The sequence below is a fragment of the Pyrgilauda ruficollis genome, unplaced genomic scaffold (assembly GCF_017590135.1).
Source record: "Pyrgilauda ruficollis isolate IOZ18807 unplaced genomic scaffold, ASM1759013v1 scaffold9, whole genome shotgun sequence".
In the NCBI taxonomy this organism is placed as follows: domain Eukaryota; kingdom Metazoa; phylum Chordata; class Aves; order Passeriformes; family Passeridae; genus Pyrgilauda; species Pyrgilauda ruficollis.
Genome location: NW_024531043.1, coordinates 323,991 through 341,256, shown reverse-complemented (window position 1 = coordinate 341,256; position 17,266 = coordinate 323,991).

Genomic DNA, 17,266 nt, shown 5'->3' with positions numbered 1-17,266 from the left:
TTTCCCTTCAAGGCCTGCTGAGCATCCCCACCTCATGTCACCAGGGCTTCCATACAGCAAACAGGCTGAAGCACCTCTTGTGCCTGAGGGACACTGCACTGGCAGGGGTCACTGTCACTGATCAGAGGTCACTACAGGTGACATGGAAGCAGTTCTTTCCCTCCTTCCCTTGAGCCATCCTCCTAGGAGGCATCATTCTGTGCAGGATGGCAAAGCGCTGTGGTGGAATGGTGGTGGGAATGGCCATCCAGGAGCATGTGGACAAGTACACCACACCTGCACTCTGGGAGTGTTTGAGTCTTTGCTACCTTTGGCACAGCTTTGTTAAGGAGATGCTGAACAGGCTTCATCCCCATTCCTTACCCCAGCTGTTCTGTGGCACACAGCATCCTTGACCCTGGGGCAGGGAAGAATTGCCCAGCTGCTGTCTGGGTCCTGCTCCCACACAGCCCCAGGACTGGATGGTTGTAGATGTGCAGGAAGACTTTGCTCCCACCTGAGGACACGGGGACGGCTGAGCTGGCAGCAGCACAGGCTGCTGGGAGTGAGGAGTGTCCACTCCCTTCTCCACACTGAGGAAATGATCCCTTTTCTGGGAAAGAGAAGAGGAAATCACTCTCTGGACAGATTGTCCCCTCACTGCTCCCAGCAAGGTCGCTTGCATCACCCATGGCCACCAGCAGCAAAAGCAGCCACTGCCAGCTCGAGGCACAGGCAGCACCAGGGTGGGAGTGGATTTATGTTCCATGGGGAGTTGGACACCACAGAAAAAAAATCTCTAGAGAAGGGGAAGGAAAATACTCTTGCTGAGCAAGGGGGGGCCACGGGGGGGGTGGGTCAGTCAGACTGGGGGCTTTAGTCTCCTGCCCCAGACTGAGGGCTTCATCCTTGAATGGCACGGGGAATTCTCAGTGTTGTGCCTCTTCCAGAAAAGTCTCTGTGGGACCACAGTGGGTGCTCACACCCTGCTCTGTCCGTTTGGCTTTGAACCATTTCTGCCAACCAGGGAATTTCCTAGGAAGTGAACAGTGTCTTGCTTGACCTTGCAAAGAACCAAAAAGCAAGTTTTCCCTGATGCTTCTCTGGATGCAACTGGAACCAGCAGCTGTGACACTACAGCAAGAGCAGCCAGCCCCTCTCTGTACTGTCACCTGTGTCCCAGCTGTCCCATCAGCTCCTGCTCTTGTGTCCTGTCCACCCACATGCCGACAAGTCTGGTTCATGTCATGTCACTCCATGTCGTGTCATCCATGTGTCTCCCATGTCAGGAGCAAAGGCCCTGAGGGATCTGACCCTGGAGCAGTCTGCAGGTGCATCAGGAGATAAGGACCCTCTCCGGCCTGGGAGCCATCAGAGCAATGATCCCAGGGCCCCTCACAGCTTCCCAGGCTCTCCTACTCCCCTGGCAGCCCAGGACCACCCAGCTCAGCACCTTTCTTTACCCCTTCCCAGTGAACCCTGAGCCAGGACAGGACCCCCCACACGAGACCAAGACCTTGAGAGCTGCTGTGTCCCCACTGCTGCTCCTGCCCAGAAACCCGAGCACCCCCAGAGCAGGCCAGGAGCAGGAGAATGGAGTGGTTCTCCACCCAGCTCGCCAGAGACCAAAACACTGGGTGTGGGCTGAGTGTGGAGGGCATGGCCCAGGAGCCTGAAGCTGAACTGGGAGCAGCAGGATGAGCGGATTGGCAGCAGCAGCAAGGTGGGGGTAGCTGGGCAGTAGCAGAGCAGAGGTGCAGAGGGGACAGTCCAGCCCAACCTGCACAGATCATGGAGCTCTCATCACTCCTGGAGAGCTTTTTATTAAGATGTAAATAAAACCGTCCCTGCAGACTGGAGATGCAGCCATTTGGATGCCACCTTTGGACCTTTCTCAGTGACATGGCCTGGCAGCCCCTGCTCCTAGTGGGAAGGTACCGTGCAGACTGGAACATGTTCCAAGCACTGTAATTGCCCAATAAAACCGTGTTTCTTCACCATCCAGTTGAATTAGTGCCTGCAATATGTTTGAAAGCTTTATAGCCCAGTTAATTGTGAGGCAGTAACAGGAAGGGGCATTATGGCTTTAGGAACACAAGTTGCATCTGTATTTAATGATACTAAACCATAAGAAGCCTCCATTCGAATAAAACAATGGCTGCTGTAGTGCCTATAAAAGTGATAATGGCCGTGTTCAGTAGAGATGCTGAGCTTGGGTGCAGCAGGAGCAGGGGCACACTGCCTGGGGCAAGGACATTGCCCAGCTCCTCCAGCCATTCTGGTCCATAGGGCCAAGAGTAACCACCCCTGCACTTCAGGACCTCTCCATGTGCCAGCTCGGCACATGGGCTGTTATCCCACAGTCCCCCAGCCAACAGTGTCTCATGTCCCTTTGAAGGGACAGGCCACCACCCCATTCTGGCCACTCGACAGCTCCCACCTTCCCTGCAGGCTCCCACCACCACTCTACCCATCCAGCAAACTGGGACTGGGGACCTGCCCATGCCTCTTCTCATACCTGGTGTGGATGGAGAAGCTTCTGTGGGAGTGGGAACCAGAGAATGAGTGTTCCTGAGTGAGCCACACTCTTTGTTTTCATTATGAGGACATGGATTTGGGGCTGGGGAGGGTCCAGGGCAGCAGAGCACTAACAACAGCCCATGGTGATGCTCGTGGACTCAGCAATGTCCTTTCTTAGTACCTGCAAATGGTTCTTTTTGAGAACCTCTCCTTTCCCCAGTCACAGGAATTTCTGGAGTAGCCCCTGGATGGAGTAGGGATGAAGAAGCTGTTGGTGGTTGTTCTTCAGCTCATCTTCTGGATCCAGCATCAGGGGACATGGGAGTATTAAGGGGCAGGGACTGCACAGTACCTCCCACACCTCAAAGGCTTTTTGGAGAAACATCTGGGCTCATTCTTGTGCTGGCAGGAGGGAATTTCAGCTGTGTCACAGATTCTCCCATATCATGTGGGATCTTACCCCAGAGTCCAGTTCACCAGGCAGGGCCACTGACCCAGCACAGCTCCTGGTGACAAGGACAACCCTAGTCAGAGGCAGATGGCATAGAAGGACCATGAAGGGCAGCAGCAGCTGTGGCTGATGGCACAGGAGCTGTGGTCACCTCACAGTCCATGCCACCCTTCTGTGCACCCACCTGTACAGGCACTGTACACCCCAGTGCTTGGACACGTGGGAGTACCACAGGGGCAGCAGGGCCTGAAAGGGATCAAGGCTGGTAGTGGCCATGAACAGAGAGCAACAGCCCCATGGTAAAGCACAGAAGAGAAATCCAGGGACACAAAGAAGGTCCTGGCCAGCAGCACTTCTTGCTTCCTTTAGGGGCTCAGCGGTGCCTAGAGCAATCATGGGGCAATGTACAGCATCTCTGAGACACCCACACCTGCTGGGGGGGACTATTTATGACCAGCCTGGCATGTCTGGCATGACTCATGAGCCTCCAACAGGAGCTCAACAAGCAAAGGACCAAGAGCCAAGAGCCAAGGTCAGGCCAAGAGCCCTGACTGGATGGAACCCCCCAGAGCATCCCCCCTGCAGAGCAAAAGCCTTGGCCCTGTTCTTTGGTTGCAGAGGGTGAGTATTCAGCACCTGTAGGAGTGGGTGACAGGCAGGTGACAAGCCTGTGACTTCTTCCATGTTGTGTTTGCAGCTATATCAACTGTTGAGATTAATTCAACATGCAGCAGGAAAGTGAGTTGCCAGTGAGTTCATTTAGAATTAGATATGCCATCAATGGAAAATTAATACAATTAAGTTTCAAATTGTCATTTAATAAAACACCTTTTTGTAAGTGGAATATTAAGTGGGACATAAATGTTGCAACACTGCTGCAATGTGCTGCTCTCAGCAAGGGAGGAGTTTGTGCCAGGAACTGTGCACACACACCCCCCTCCACCACTATAACTCATTAGACAGAATCTAATTATATTTATAGTTTACAGAAGTTTCAGCTAATTGCGTGATGCCTCTCAGAAGCTGCTACAAGGCCCTGCTGCTGTTGTGGGGTGTTGGTTGTTACTGACATACCGTAGCTGAGAGTGCTCCGCAGACCTGCTGAGGAGCACAAGCCTCAAATCTCCCTGCCTGACACATTAACCCTTGCAGTAGGACACGAAATAACAACACCCCCAAGCTGAGATGTCCAAGGTAAAAAGAGGGTAGTTTATTTCTCGACCTCGATATATATCGAATTCCAAAAGTGACCCTGGATTGGAGGATGAAATTGCCACCTCTCCAACGACACTGGTCAAACCAAGAGTCCATCAATTCTCTCCTTCTCCAGAAAGGAATGCAAAACAATCATTATTTACATGAAAAGTGTGTGAGAAACTCCATTACAAAAATGTAAACATCAGAAGGTTTAGAAGAACTTAGAAGAACAGGGCGACAATTAATTGCATGCAGGGACATTTCCATTGATAGTTCAGCCAGTAGAGGAAGAGAAAATAGCCCAGCTGTTGGTTTCTCTCATGAATTTGGAGAGAAATTGCCTCAGCTTTCCAAAGCGATGTGCACAGGCCAAGCCAGGAGCCCATCCATGAGAGGACAGTGATGGGACACCACAAGCTGTTCCCAAAACTGCTGCAAGACCATTCCCAGAGGGTTTTCTTGGGCTATGGTGTGAACACTGGTTTTTTGGGTAAGCAGGCACCACGAGGGATGTGCAGGAGGAACTGGAGGTGCACAGGGGCACAAGGCTTCAAGGGGATGAGGACAGGGACAGAGCCAAGGGAAGGAGATGTGGAGGAAGGACCACGGCCCCAGCAGCCCTGACACACCTCAAACCTGCAGGATTCAGCTCCCACCATCTCTCAGCTCCCCTCCCCACTGACCTCAAAGCACAGTGGGGCAGGGGTCCAAGGCTCCCTGGCAGCTCCCTGGGAGGAGAACATCAGTGACACCAAATCTGATAGATCCTTAATTAAGCTGTTCATGCACATCTTTTATTTCTGGTCTGACTAATCCTAATGACTGTTTGTACCACAGGCTCTTCTCTGTGTGCTGCTCTCACCCAAATTCCTGTCTCTCACCAATGCAGCTCTCCCAAAGTGAGGGCTCCTGCTCTGCAGGCAGCTCACTGGGGCCCCTGCCCCCCACTGCCCAGGCCAAGGCAGCTTTTCCAGCCACTCTGCCCTTCCTGAAGATCTCTTCTGTTCACCTCCCACTTCGTCAACACCCCTGACAAAGTGGGAATGGCATCCTCAGCCAGAGGATCCAGTCTCTTATTCAGAGCTGGGAATGGCACCACAGGGACTTGGCACAAAACTGGACAGCTGTAGTGAGGAGGGGAAGGGAATTAACAGCAACTGCTTGCTTGAGAGATGCACTATTGAATCTCACTTGCAGAGCCTGTGCAGGTCCCTGAGTTAGCAGGGAACACCTCAGAGAGTGTGAGTGGGAGAATAAACCCATGCAGGTCCTGCTGGACAGAGATGGGCACCATAATGCATTCAGCATTTCTGGGAGCAGGAACTCAGAGTCCTCTCAGAGCCTGTCAGTGATCACACAGCCCAGCCTGGTGTGTGCCAGGGACTGCACAGCAGCAGGACCCCACCCTCAGCATCCTCCAGAACAGCAATAAAAATACAAACCGAGACTCAGAGAAGCTTCACCACTCCTGCAGGCTTATTACACAAATCCCAGAAAGACTTGCAGCTAAACATGTTATTAGGCTAAATAAAAATAAAATGCATTCTAGAAAATGTTTTTAAATTTATCATGTAATTAAGCTATTAATTTAATAGTCTTTATTACTTGGATTGGAAATTCACACGGGTCCTCATCTCACTTCTGTTATTGCAAAGCGCGCTCATCATACGCAGTCATTATGCGTTTTCATAAACATTTGATGAACAATAACTGTGAGAAACATAAAATATTGGTTTTGTCCTTCAACTGTAATGGCCATATGGAGACAAGCTGTGCCTTCGAGTCAGCAGTTGCAGCACATCCTCATTAATAACAGCGCTTGCTATTTTTACTGTTTACAGCACAAATGCAGTCCTTTAACAGGGGGAAGAAGGGTTTAATCTGTAAGGCCTTTGCAGTGATTTGTAAGAGAGCTGCTGTGCCCACATTGCTCTGTGATTCAGGGTGAGCTATAATTACTCAGTATTCTGGACAGCTCTCCTACAAGATGTCAATTTATGTGTGAGCAGAGCAAGGCAGTGGCTGGGAAGCTCAGGCCTCTCCCCTGCACACACGCACACATAGTTTCCTTAGGTTTGCAAAGGAAATATTTTCCCAGGCTATGGAGTGAGGTCCTGCCCTGGAAGCAGGGCTGCTGAGCGAGCACATGCCTTGGTGGTGGCCAAGGTATCCTTGCCACACATCTCTGGCTTCCACAGGCACCTCATTCTGCTTGTGCTCACCAGGCTGGGGATGGAGCATCCCCTTGACTTCCCCTCACTTCAGCTGCCCCATGCTCATTCCTGCTCCTGCTCTGTGGCTGGCAGGGAAAGGACCAAGCTGCTGCACTCAGAAGAGGAGGCTTGACCAGGGAGGGTGATAACCACCATGCTCAAGGTTTGTGCACACACAGAGTGCTCTGGGACAGCTGCCAGCAGCAGGGGAAGTGGCTGGCTCTGGTCTCTGCTGCCAACAGACTCAGCTCAGGTTTGCACCAGGCTGAGCAGACCCACAGACATGTCCAGCACCAGGGGCTGGATGAGATTTCTCCAGCTCCTCCACTCCCTGCTGCAGCTCCCAGTGCCCCAGGAGGTCCCAGATGTGCTCAAAGACAGGAGCCAGGACACTTTTGCTGCCCACAACACCCTCCCTTGGGCTGAGTTTTACCACAAGTCTGGAGTGCAGGGCCAGGAGCCTTCCCCAGTGAGTTCCTGTGGCAGCAGTGCCTGCACCTGCTATCCGCAGAAGTGTTTGTAGTCTGAAAAGAGACACCTCACACCACAGCCATCCCTTGAAGGTGATTTTCCTCAGGTCCCAGAGCATCCCAGAACCTGGGCCAGAGCAGTTCTGTCCATCAATCAGGCAGTTATGCACCAAGGACTCCCCTGGACCAAATTCTTCCATTCAATTCCAAGTCTGAGGAGAGAGGCAGTTTGCACCATTCTGCTCCACAAATAAGAGGACGCCGGAGAGTAACCAAAATCACAGCAAAATGTGCCATATCCTGTTCCCCCCTCCCAAAAAAACACCTGGGTCTCCTGCCCAAAGGAGGCTCAGGAGGATAAAACCTCACCAGGAGTGGCAGGCTGTGGCAGGAGCAGGCAGGAGAGCCTGCAAAACCTGGGGATGAATGTCCCAGGGCTTGGCTGTCTCACCGTGCAAACCATTAATGAAGTTTCTCCCAGGGCAGGACACAGATTCAGACACAACACTTCCCCTTCAGCACCGAGTCCCGGCCGATGTCGGCCCGCGTGGATTTATGGCTCCCTGTGCTCGTAAATGTCGGCAGGGCCATGATAGATGCAGGAGCTGGGAAGCGCTCCCCCAACTTCAGGAAATTTCTTTATTTTTTTCTGATCTTTTACAACAGCCATAAACCAGCTGCTGATTAGTGACAGGTCTTAAAACTTTAGACAAAAGCTGTTGAAATCAGCTTTAAGTGCTAAGCTTCTCCCAAAGCAGAGCAGCTTAGCGTTTCCCTTTTGAGGTCACATATGTGACGTGTGGCTCTCTGAGCCACTGCTTTTCCCAGGGCAGGACGGGGCAGCCCTCACAGCCCACTGGGTCAGGGCCAGCCCTGCACTCCCTTGTGGCACAAGCAGATGTCCCCAGACAGGTCCATACTGATGGCCCTGGGTCCCACACTGTCCACTCTGTGCCAGACAAAGGGCAGAGCCCACTCTTCTCTCAGGGCAGAGAGAAGAGATTGGCAGAGATGTGAGGGGCAGGACATGACAGCTCACAATGGTGTGCATTGCCACCTCTGCCAGCAGGGCAGAGTCCCCTCCAGCATCTCACAGTCCCCATGGGGCCTGGCCATTGCTTCCCAGATCTGAGCCAGTGGTCACAGAGGATGGGTAGAACCAACAAGGATGTCGAGTGAGAAAGGCTGAATGAAGAACCTTCCCATGAGAACAGTCCCCACTGCCCCGAGGACATGGCAGGACTGGTGATGACTTTGTAGCCAGTGAGCTACAATTATGTTTCCTGAGGTATTTATTATTTATCAATCTCAGAGGCCACAAACTTGCAGAAAAATTTGCACAAAATAACACAGAACATGGTTTCACATTTTGGGAGGGGAAATTGTCTTCTGGTTCTTCTGACTGCCCACAGTTCCTGGCTCCCTTCCATCTCCCAGCCCATAGCTGAGTCCTTGTCCCGATGCCGGCCCCCTGCTGACCTTCCCCTGGCTGCTGCACCAGGCTGCAGCTGCGGCCGCTCCAGGCTCCCACAGCCCCTGCAGACGGGCTGTGCCTCCTTGGCTCCAGGGGTTTCACAGGATGCACAGCCCCTTTTCCCACTTCCCACTGTTACAGGCAGCAGAGTATGTTGGGTTGGCTCCATCTGGAGACCAGGTGCCCACCAAAACCTCTCCATCACTGCCCTCCTCAGCTGCACAGAGGACAGGAAATACAACCAAAGGCTTCTGGATTAAGATAAGGGCAAGGAGAGATCACCCACCCATCACCATCACAGGCAAAACAGACTTGGTTGGGGAAAATTTGATTTATTGCCAATCAAATCAGAGTAGGGCAATAAGAAATAAACCCAAATCGTAAGCCTTCTACCCAGCCCTCCTTTCTTTCTGGGCTCAACTTCTCTCCCAATTTCTACACCTGTTTCCCCCCAGCAGTGCAGGGGGACGGGGTTGTGGTCCTCATCACACTTGGTCCCCCATTGCCTCTGCCACCGCTTCCTTCCCAGGGGGAGGACCCCTCACTCGTCCCGTGCTCCAGGGTGGGTTCCTCCACCAGGTCAGTCCTTCCGGATCAGGCTGCTCCCTGTGGGTCACCCACAGGGTCCTGAGTCCTGCTACCACTGTCACCACTGGGCTCAGCCTTGGCCAGTGGTGGGTCCATCCTGGAGCCAGCTGGAATTGTCTCTGCTGGACATGGGGGAGGCTTCCATCAGCTTCTCACAGCAGCCACCCCTGGAGCCTCACTGCTACCAAGGATGGATGAGTGGAGAGACTGACTCTGGCTAGAGAACAAATGTGGCATTTTGGGCACATTTCCTGTGGTGATAACCACTCTTTAACCCATCCCTCCTGCCCTCCCACTCTCCCTTCCCATTGCATGTTCGGGCTCAGACCTGGCAGGTCCCCATCACTCCCTCCAGAGGGAGGGAGCTTCACTTCCCTGTGGGATCACTTCTTGGACCATCTGTCCCACGTTGGGCTGGGCACATTCCCTCCCCGCTGCTGCTTCTCTCAGAAAGAGAAGTGAGTGAAGATTTATCATAGCACTAAACCTCAAACTGAGCATGTTTGAAAGAAGAACAATTTATTCATCAAAAATATAGCTTCATTTTATCTGCAATTATTCTCAACTTGAGGCTCCATTCAGCGAGTATTTGGCTGAATAAACAGCAATAATTATGTCTACACCACCCCATTTTGACATTCCATCACACAAACAAATGCAGGAGGACACAGCCTACCCAAATATTGTTTGGAAAGCTCTCTGGATAATTTTTTTATTCCAAAGTGCTTTTCTGGGGTGGTAGGATGGGAGCAGCTCTTCCAGCTTCTGACCAGTATGGAAAGACCAGTTGGGTCCTGTGGGGCAGAGCCACCACCAACAGCGATTCATCAGTTTTGAAATGAAGAGAAAATCCAGAAAAAGACAGGTGAGTGCACAAACATGAACAGAACAAACTCGGGGGGATGCTTTTCCACCAGCAGCATCCTTCAGGAGGACATCTCAAGGAAAAAATCCAAAATACTGGACTGGGGGAAGTTACTAAAAGAGAGTATATGAGGTGCACAGCAGCTAAACTTCCTGCTGCAGAGGAACCACAGGACAACAGTAAAAGGCCAATATTGCTGCATCAAGAGCACTTTAGTGTCCTGAAAATCAAAAAGGAATCCTATAAAAATGGGAATGAGGGTATAAGGATGAGTATAAAGGGAAAGCTCAAGCACATGGGGGCAGAATGAGAAAGGCTAAGGAGCAGAGAGAGTTACAGTCAGTGAGGGGCACAAAAGGCAAAGAAATAATTTCCAGAAATATATGGAAGTGCAATGAAAAGAAAAATGAGTCAGCATTCGTATCTTGTGATGGAAAGAACCAAAGGGATGACACAGAGACACAAACAGTGACTTCCTCACCACGGCTGCACAATGCAAGCCTGTAACCAGTGCCCACAGCCATCACCAGTAACGAGAGAAGCTCAGTGCACTGACTGGTCAGGAGACAAGAGAAATCACCCTGGAAAATGTCAGCAACCTCTGAACCATTAGCAGCAGATTGTGACAAATTTTGAAGGCTTAGGGAATCCTAGGAAAGTGCAGGAAAAGCACTTTTTCTGTGAAAAATAAAAATCCATAAATAAAGGAAATTAAGAGTTTGGGGAGTTACAGATCAGCCAAGCTGGCTTCAGTTCCTTGAAAAATTTAGGAACAAATTATTGAACAATCCATTTGTAAGTACCAATATGTGATAAAAATAAAGGATAAAAACCAGCCAACACAACTCTACCAGGAAAAAAATTATGTCAGGGTGATCTAATTTCCCTCCTTGCCAAGGAATTTGGTCTAATGGAGGAAGAAACAATGGATAGGATTCATTATGCAAAGCCTCTGATGCATTCCCAGGAACAGGTAGGGAAGTACAACTGGAGTGAAAACACGGGAGATGGGTAGAGCTGAGAGCAATAGGTGCTCCAAGCAAAGCTAGGGGCTGAGAGCAGGGGCAAAGGGGGTGGCAGGGCTGTTCTCGTGGTCTGGATGCCTTTTGTTTTCCTACAGCATGACTGGTGGGCATGTCCATGTCCAAACACAGGGGTGACACCTCTGGGGGTGCCCAAGACACCAGGGACTTCCAACCCCAGTCTGACACTCAGTGGCGCCACATTTCCCTTGGGAAGGAGGGTAGAGGCTTCTTCAAAACATCTGCAAGTGAAAGCGATTCCTCTTAACTGGACGTTTCACGTGATGGGAGCTGCATGGCTTTGAGTAAAGCCCAATTAAGTACAGATATAGATGATATAGGTATAGATATAGATATAGATGTAGGTAAAGATAGATACAGATACACATTCAGATGAAAATGATCTATTATTGTTATTTAACTCTGGTTCATGCACCGCAGCCCCACTCTGAAGTCTGCTGGCTGTTGAGCAATGTCAGCAGTGTCAGCTCTCACTGAGCCCTGGGGCAGCACGAGGGGAGCCTCAGGCAGCTGCCCGGCTGCAGGATGGAGCTCCCAGTTCAAACCAGTTCAGCACAGACCACCAGGAACCACCCCCACCCCAGAGAGCAGAGGGGTGAGCTCCAGCTCCACCTCCTCATCAGAGCAGACAATTCCAGAAGAGCCCCCCAAATGCTCCTGTCTGGGCAGGCCCAAACAACAAAAAGTGTTTGAACCCACCCTATGACCTTTTCTTTCCTTCCTTTTTTCTGCCAAGACCAGAGAAAACACCCCATTTTGAGAACAAAATACTGCAGAAAACTAGAATGACACAATCTTGGAGTTCAGTGTCATGCACAGCCCCTCAGCCTGAAGAGGTTTGACAGTTTGTACTGGGAAGAAGGTGTGATGCTGCAACATTTCTTCAGAGAGGAAAAAAAAGAAAGAAAAAATGATAGCTTTTATTTTTAGAAGTTTTAGCAGCCAAATTGTTGTCAGGCCGTCTGTGCTCTGCTGAGCAACACAGTGTTGGGCACAGCCAAAAAGAGCTTTCTCACAGAGCAAAATGTCATGATAAAACCAGGTTTCATCAGAATCCCAACACCCTTCATGGAAAAAATTGCCAAATTTTGGACAAACGGTATATTGTTTATCATATGTTTTGTTGCCAGCATCTGCTTATGGGTGGAGAAATATGAGACTGGACCTGAATTGCTGCTTTATTTGGGAACATGCCACATTTCCCTCTGGTGTCCTCTGGTGATGCAGGACAGCTAAAGCAGGTCTGGGACTTTAATTCTCTTCCATCTCCCACCACCACCCAGGTTTTCCCTTCATTGCTGTCCATTCTCTGCAACTAGAGATGCTTGCAAAAGAAAACAAAACTGGATTCTTATTTCTCTTTGTCATCTGGCCTTGAACATTTGCCCCATTGTTTCAGGGCTTGACACCCTCACAACTGACTCTGAACTCTCTGAGGTTGGGGAACCTCTGGAGATGGTCCAGTGCCATCCCTCAGGCAGGGTCACCTAAAGCTGGATTCTCTGGGCTACAGCCCACAGGCTTTGGGATACCTCCAGAGGTGGAGAGCACTGCTTCTCTCGGGAGTGGTTTAACCATCCTCACAGCTCTTCCCTGGGCTCAGCCTAGAAACCAGCAGCTGTCTTGTACTGGGCAGCACAGCAGGGTGCAGCACTCCAGATGCCACCACGCCTGTCTGTAAAAGCAAAGTGCTGCCCCAGTAATCCCTGGCACCAGAGAGCCAGGCTGTGGGAGCTGTGCCTGTCCTGGTGAGACACTCAAACATGATTGCACCCTCCCCTGTCCAGCTGTGACGTGGGCCAGGCTGGCAGATGGGCTCATTGCAGGGTGGCCAAGGGGACCCTGGGGTCCCCTTCCCAGGAAAGGGCAGCCCTTGGGCCAGACCAAGGGGAGGTCCTGTGGGTGCCAGAAGGAAGCAGGCACATTGGAGGGGGTGCAGGAATTTTGCTGAGCCCATCCTTGACAATGACAACCACATATGACCCAGGGAGAATTTGTTGCTTCAGGTTCTCCATAAATGCCAAGTCAGTGTGTGATGGATGGGCTGGGAGCTCCTCCCAGGATCTCTCCACAGCAGCTCTCGGGAGCAGCAATAATACTCCATTGCCAGCTGGGCCAGGATGAGGTGTCTGGGGGGCAATCTGGAGAGGAACCTTTCTGGGGAGCCCTGCACCAGCTGGGCACTCCTGGGGCAGAGCAGGGACAGGGCTGATGGACCCACCTTGGTCTTGCTGGGCATTGCTACACACACAGCCCTTCCACCTCCCACCTGCTGGACACGTGTGTACCCCAATAAACACCCTTCTCTGCCTGAATCCCCTGGCATGCACCTCCAGGGACACACACACACTGCACAGCCCTGCATGTGCTCACCCTGCTCCCCAGCACCCTCACCATCCCCCGTGGGCACTGGCACTGCTGGAGCTGGATGGCAACACGCTCCACGGAGGAGGGCTCATTCAGAGAGCTGCCATGTCCCACAGCATATGAACAGGAGACAACCCAGATGTCTCCAGCCCACCTGGCCCTGCCAGCACGCTGCAGGAGCCCTGGTGCAGGCAGGCAACAAGGGAATTGGTGCAGGCACCCAAAGGCAGCCTCAGTGCCACCCACCTGGGACACCCACCCTGGGGCTCCTTGGGGACCTTGCTCAGCCCCCGACACCTCACAAATTCCACTGCACGACGGAACAGCTGAACTGAGCCCACTGCTCACTCTGCTGCCGGAATAGCGGGGGCTCAGGCTGGAGGATAGGTGCCAGGACACCTCGGCTAGAGAACACCTGGATAACTGGAGTTTCTTAGAGAGCAGCTGGATAACTGGAATTTTCATGAGAACTGGAGGGTCCCCAGCGTTGTGCTGAGGGAAGGGTTGGGGGAGAGCGGGGCAGAGGCTGGAGGAGCCTGCGGGGCTGAGGCAGGAAAAATTCGCTAGAGCAGCCACTTCCAGAGCGGGCCGAACCCCGGCTGAAGACACCGAGGAAGGGGCAGGAGGGCAGCGCGAGGCCGCGGGGCCCGGCGGCAGCCCGAGCTCGCGCTGTCCCCGGCGGCGGGGCCGCAGCGCCACCCAGCGGCCGAGAGGCGCCGCCGCCTCGGCCCCTCCGCGCTGCCCCGCCGCCGTCACGGGACCGGGAAGGCCTCAGGGCCCTTCTCCTCTCCAGGTGAGCTCCCCCAGCTCTCCCAGCCTGGCTCCAGAGCAGAGGGGCTCCGGCCCTTGCAGCATTTCCGTGGTCTCCTCTGGGCTCTCTCCAGCAGCTCCACCAGCACACCCTACCCAGAGCCAGCCCCAGCTCACCCTCCCAGCTGTCCCCTCAGCATAGAACAGCCAGGAACCGCTGCCACCACCACGGGCTCCACCCAAAATCATGTCCAAGCTGTGCTGCTGTCTTGGGTGGCTGATGTGACCCAAGGCGGGGCAGGATCCTACTGAGGATCACTTCTGCATCGTGGTGCTTTAAGCATCTCTGCCCTGGGACAAAAGCACATCCACCTCCCTAGGGACGAGCAGCTCCTTCCTGACCATGCACATGATGAGGTTTCTGGCCTCTCGTCATCCTCTTGAGGAAGGAACACAGTCAGAAAAGCAGGGAACAAGAGAGCTGCACAGGAAGGTTGTTGGAGCTGTATTTCTGTTTCTGGGTAAGAAACACCAATCCATTCTCTCTAGAATGGGGAAAATCCAGGGGAAAGGGGATGCCACAGTGCTCCCTGGAGGGAAGGAGAGGACAGCAACCCCACATCAAATTTGGTGATGACTTCTCCAAATTTATGGCAAAGCACATTCATCTCTCATCTTCAAATTGCTTTTTTTTACCTTGAATTTGCTGTCTTTCTCTTTTTTTGAAAAAAAATACCTAGAGCATAAAGGCAAGTTTTTAGTAACACAAAAATGGTTTAAACCCTTGGAATGAGTCAGATCTAATCTTCTTGTTTCTCCACAGGTGAATTTTGAGGCCTTTGGCCTCAGCACCTGGGAACTTTCTCAGTGCCTCACGGCATCCCCAAGGAGCGCTGTGGGGTCCTTCCTGGTGCAGAGGAGCCCAGGACTCAGCACAGCCCATGAAGGTCCTCCTGCAGAGCTCCTCCAACCTTGCAGGGATGGGTTGGCACACTCTGGCAAGACCTGAGTGGAAGAACTCACAGGAGGGAGAAGGAGTCAGAGCAGTCTCCAGCATGTCCCTTGTTCAAAGCACCCTCATGTGTATCCCAGAGCCAGCACAGATACAGTCACTCTTTGCTTTTGGTTTCCAGTAACCAGAGCTTCAACAAGATCCCAGCTCCTCATTTCCATCAGATGATTTAGTGGGCTGTGTCAGGATGTTCTGGTGCTACCACAGATGTGCAGTGCCTGCTGTGGACAGGCAGCCAGAGGATCAAAGCCTCTGGGCCACCTCTGGGAGCGGGGTGGGCCGACGGGACAGCCATCCCCACAGGATGTAAGACCACTGCAGTGTCTGCTTCTGAAATATTCACAGCTCCAGAGACAATAAATAAATAAATAAATAAATAAATAAATAAATAAGTAGATAGGGAAAACCCAGAGAAAGTCACATGTGGTGGTGTTAACATCACCTCTTACACGAGCAGAGCCTGACCTGGCTGGAGCAGAGCTGCAGGGAGGCTCTCCAAAGCACAGAGCAAAAATGTCAGCACAAGGAACAACCTTTGCTGGGTCTCTCTGCCAAGTCTCACCTGAATTTTGTCCAACTTTACCCTTTAGGCTTGAAATTTTCCATCCCAGAATATTTTTCTTTCCAAGTTCCAGTGCAAAGAGCCACAGCCAGAGGGACGAGAAGCTGGGACAGCCAAACACCCCAAGATTTTCTGGGGGGATGCTGCCCCTCACTGGCAGATGAAGCTTTGGAGAAAGAACTCACTTCTTCCAGCTGTATCAGCAGCACTAATGAGAGAAAATTACTTTGGCCTGCATTAAGAAAAAAAAAATCTGTCATTCCAGTGGAAAGCTGTCATGTTGCCAGCTTGAGGAACAGGGACGTGGGAATGTTGCCTTCTCCTGTCCCCAGAAAATCTGAGGAAATTTGGCTGGTGATGTTGAAAAATTATTGGAGTTCTCACAGAGTTGAGGTGTGAGTTCTGGTGACAGCTGCCAGCACTGCTGTCCCAGGCCCAGTGTCCCCTGATTGTCCCTGGTGGAACATCCTTCAGAGCTCTGGAGGAGCTCTGTCCTGTGTTCTCCCCTGCTCTGGGGTGGCTGTTACAGCTGTGGGACAGCAGGAATGGGGCTCAGCAGGGTGAGCCTTTCCTGTGGATGCCATGGCTTGAATCCCTCTGAGGAGGGATGCACCCTGTGATATATCCTTGGGCAAAGAATTAAAAAATTACCCATAAAACTTGTACTGGAAGAAACTTTGAATGAGCAAAATGAAGCCACACAACCACCAGAGTGAAAGATTTGGCCTTGAAAAAAAAAAAAAAAAAAGGGTGAAAAAAACTTATGAGTAGGTCAGCAAGGATCTGCAGCCCATGCAGCGAGCGAGGACCCATGGGTTTGGATGTTCAGGGCTCTCTGAGCATCCCCTGGTGCCCATCCCAGCCGGGGGCAGGGACTGGGTGGGATCACAGGACAGAGCCCACAGGGGACATGGAGCAGGAGGGAGACCCAGCAGACATGGAGCCTGGATGGGAGCAGATGGAGATGGAGAGCGGAGTCCATCTGATCTGTCAAGTGACAGATGGCCTTCACGCTGGCCAGGGAGGGAGGCAGGGCCAGTGCTGGCAGCCAGCAACTGCAGCCACTCTTCCCTTTTTCTCCTTAATTTGTCTCAGAGGGCCCCTGTATTCCCCTTGCCTCAGCTGCACAGAGGTTGTGGTGCTTGTGGAGGGTGGGGGACCACAGGGCTCTCAAATACCCCCCTCCATCTCCAGGGCATGGCAAGACACTCCTGACACAAGAACCCAAACTCAGAGAGATGAAACAACCCCAGAAAATAAATCTATTTTCAACTCTATTTTCTATTTTTTCTCTCTTTTCAGACTTTTTGGGATCTTGCTCACCTTCTCTGGGACAGGAGAAAAAGGGAAAAGCATGAAAGTTCCCACAAAGTATTTCTCCATGTAAAGGAAGAAGGTGGGAAGGGAAACAAAACAAAACCAAACCAAACCAAAAAAAAAAAAAAAAAAAAAAAAAAAAAAAAAAAAAGTAATTAAGAAATAAAGAAATAAAGAAAGCAGAAAAGTTTTTTCCCTTCTCTACACACAGCTCAGGAGCACTAGGGAAAAATGAACATTTTTCCTCCCATTCTGTTCCACTGGAAGAGAAGTCCAAGTGCCTCTCAGTGCCACATGCTTGCAGTTACATACACAGAAAGTTAAGAAGCAAAACCAAGTGACACTTGGAAAAAACAAATATCCATCAGCTGTGAGCTGGGAACCTGAACCAGCCTGAAACCTCCTCTGGCCAGGAGCTGTCTCTGGCAGGAGCCATCCAGGCTCTGTGGCCACCAGGC